Genomic DNA, 3,791 nt, shown 5'->3' with positions numbered 1-3,791 from the left:
TACACTACTGGCCATTAAAATTGCTACACCACGAAGATGACGTTATACAGACGCGAAATTTAATCGACAGGAAGAAGATGCTATGATATGCAAATGATTAGCTTTTCAGAGCATTCACACAAGGTTGGCGCCGGTCGCGACACCTACAAAGTGCTGACATGAGGAAAGTTTCCAACCGATTTCTCATACACAAACAGCAGTTAACTGGCGTTGCCTGGTGAAACGTTGTTGTGATGCCTCGTGTAAGGAGGAGAAATGCGTACTATCACGTTTCCGACTTTGATTAAGGTCGGATTGTAGCCTATCCCGATTGTGATTTATCGTATCGCGAAATTGCTGCTCGCGTTGGTCGAGATCCAATGACTGTTAGCAGAATATGGAATCGGTGGGTTCAGGAGGGTAATACGGAACGCCGTGCTGGATTTCAATGGCCTCGTATCACTAGCAGTCGAGATGAGAGGCATCTTATCCGCATGGCTGTAACGGATCGTGCAGCCACGTCTCGATTCCTGAGTCAACAGATGGGGACGTTTGCAAGACAAAAACCATCTGCACGAACAGTTCGATGACGTTTGCAGCAGCATGGACTATCAGCTCGGAGACTATGGCTGCGCTTACCCTTGACGTTGCATCACAAACAGGAGCGCCTGCGATGGTGTACTCAACGACGAACCCGGGTGCATGAATGGCAAAACGTCATTTTTTCGGATGAATTCAGGTTCTGTTTACAGCATCATGGTGGTCTCATCCATGTTTGGCGACATCGCGGCGAACGCACATTGGAAGCTTGTATTCGTCATCGCCATACTGGCGTATCGCCCGGCGTGATGGTATGGGGTGCCATTGGCTACACGTCTCAGTAACCTCTTGTTCGCATTGACGGCACTTTGAACAGTGGACGTTACATTTCAGATGTGTTACGACCCGTGGCTCTACCCTTCATTCGATCCCTGCCAAACCCTACATTTCAGCAGGATGATGCACGACTGTATGTTGCAGGTCCTGTACGGGCCTTTCTGGATACAGAAAATGTTCGACTGCTGACCTGGCCAGCACATTCCCCAGATGTCTCACCAACTGAAAACGTCTGATCAATGGTGGCGTAGCAACTGGCTCGTCACAATACGCCAGTCACTACTCTTGATGAACCGTGGTATCGTGTTGAAGCTGCATGGGCAGCTGTACCTGTACACGCCATCCAAGCTGTATTTGACTCAATGCCCAGGCGTATCAAGGCCGTTCTTACGGCCAGAGGTGGTAGTTATGGGTACTGATTTCTTAGGATCTATGAACCCAAATTGCGTGAAAATGTAATCACATGTCAGTTCTAGTATAATATATTTGTCCAATGAATACCCGTTTATCATCTGAGTTTCTTTTTGGTGTAGCAATTTTAATGGCCGGTAGTGTAAAATGAAATATCATTTTTATTAAGGCCCACCACGTAAGTCGGTAACAATCAACATAATAATAATATATTAAATTACGACGGCCGACGGACGCGAGAAGCACTCAAAGGTGCGCGCTCGGTGGGTTCTTCGCAGTCTAGCAGAAGAATGCAAAGAGCAACGAAGGATCATCTGTGCGGTACAATTTGCGCGTTACGAGGCTGATCGTGACAATTTTTTGTAGAATATCGTCATATGCGATGAAATACGGGTTCATCTCTTCGAGCCGGAAACGAAACGGCGAACCATGGAGCGGCGCCGTACCAACTCTCTTCCGCAGAAAAAGTTCCAAGCCGTATCCTTAGCCGGTCAAGTCACGACGAAGGTGGTACTCTGAAGGACTTACTCTGTTTGATGTCCTCCCTCATGGTCCAACTATCAACTCTGAAGCGATTGTGCTACCCTCGCCGGCAGCTGTGGCCGAGCGGTTTTAGGCGCTTCAGTCCGGAACCGCGCTGCTGCTAAAGGTCGCAGGTGCGAATCCTGCCTCGGGCATGGATGTGTGTGATGTTCTTAGGTATTTAGGTTTACGTAGTTCTAAGCCTAGGGGACTGATTACCCCAGACGTTAAGTCCCATAGTGCTTAGAGCTATTTGAACCATTTTTGGTGCTACCCTCAGGAAAGTGAAGAAACGACTTCAGCCTGTTCGTCTCCTCAAAAATGCAAACGAACTCCTCCCTCTCCATGAAAATGCAAGGTGTCACCCAACAGGAGCTCACAAAACTGCATTGGACAGTTCTTCCTCACCTACCCTGCAGCCCGAATCTCGCAGCTTCCGGCTTCCACCTGTTTTCCCCAATGAAGGATGCACTCCACAGGAAGCAGTACGTGGATGATGGGAAGGTTATTGATGCAGCACGACGTTGGCTCGAACGTCGACCACTAGGGTAGCACCATGCAGGCCTACAGGTCTTTCCAGTAAGGTGGTGTTGTAAGATGTGTGTATTTCTATTGTCTATTGTCAAACCACAGTTTATGAAAGATGTTTATATTTTATTAATAGGATTAAGTAGGAATAATTAATATTTGTCATGAAACTTCCTGGCAGATTAATACTTTGTGCCGGACCGAGACTCGAACTCGGGACCTTTGCCTTTCACGGGCAAGTGCTCTACCAACTGAGCTACCCAAGCAGTCAGGAAGTTTCATATCAGCGCACACTCCGCTGCAGAGTGAAAATCTCATTCTGGAAACATCCCCCAGGCTGTGGCTAAGCCATGTCTCCGCAGTATCCTTTCTTTCAGGAGTGCTAGTTCTGCAAGGTTCGCAGGAGAGCTTCTGTAAAGTTTGGACGGTAGGAGACGAGGTACTGGCAGTAGTAAAGCTGTGAGGACGGGGCGTGAGTCGTGCTTGGGTAGCTCAGTTGGTAGAGCACTTGCCCGTGAAAGGCAAAGGTCCCGAGTTCGAGTCTCGGTCCAGCACACAGTTTTAATCTGCCAGGAAGTTTCATATCAGTGCACACTCCGCTGCAGAGTGAAAATCTCATTCTGGAGTATTTGTCATGTTGGAAATAGTTGTGGTAGCCGGGAATGTCTGCACCAAAGTATTGTTGGTAGGAGAGACCGCATATTGATAGAATTTTAAAAAGGGCGGGAGAGACCGCGTATGGATACATTTTAAGAAAAGAGCGGGAAACACCGCGCATTGATACATTTTGTAATGGTAGCAGGGATTGACTGCACCAGAAAGCATTGATGGCGGGAGAGACCGCACTTTAGCGTTCGTAGGAAGTCAGTAGTAAGCGAGATGTGAAGCGAGTCGGTAGCAGGTCTGAAGAGAGAGATTGAGAGGAGCAGTGTGCATGCCAGCCACCAGATATGATTTACAAGAGATTATAAACGGATGTACAGAGATATTAGCTAACTATTATCATGAAAGTTTGTAAAATCATTTCATTCAGAATATAATTAATTTTTGCCAGCAATATTGCATTACTGATTATAACCCATCCCAAAAACCATCAACGTAAAACTTTGCAAAATTTTATTGTTGTCCAGAAAAAGTTTAACTATGAAGTACGTAACTTCAGTCAAATTAATTAAAGAATAACGTCAGCTTTGCTATTAAAGAATAAGGGCAGCTTTGGTAATAAATACAGCCACTTATTATGACAGCCCACCAGCAGCTAATAGAGTATAGTAAAACAGAGTAAGTATATTCATGTCGCAGTTCGATGTAGCAGTCAGGTGGCGATCCATTAACAGTACAAAAGGTAAGGAACAGTTTTGGGTTATTGCAGATAACGACTGAGAGCCACGACGACGACACATTCTATGTGTCGTCGAAACAATCAGAAAATCACTTTTAATAAGCAGCATTTAAATTTGTATGCGAAGATTGAG

General features: G+C 46.1%; 2 non-coding genes across 2 annotated transcripts; one reads left to right on the top strand and one right to left on the bottom strand.

Annotated features, from left to right (window-relative positions):
- Positions 1-2,508: 2,508 nt before the first annotated feature.
- Positions 2,509-2,583, bottom strand: Trnas-uga (transfer RNA serine (anticodon UGA)). The gene has a single exon. It is a non-coding gene; the product is annotated as a tRNA-Ser (tRNA).
- A 213-nt stretch (positions 2,584-2,796) lies between these two features.
- Positions 2,797-2,871, top strand: Trnas-uga (transfer RNA serine (anticodon UGA)). The gene has a single exon. It is a non-coding gene; the product is annotated as a tRNA-Ser (tRNA).
- Positions 2,872-3,791: the final 920 nt, after the last annotated feature.

Source organism: Schistocerca cancellata, chromosome 2 (assembly GCF_023864275.1).
Source record: "Schistocerca cancellata isolate TAMUIC-IGC-003103 chromosome 2, iqSchCanc2.1, whole genome shotgun sequence".
Lineage (NCBI taxonomy): Eukaryota > Metazoa > Arthropoda > Insecta > Orthoptera > Acrididae > Schistocerca > Schistocerca cancellata.
This window is presented reverse-complemented; position numbering and strand designations above follow the sequence as displayed.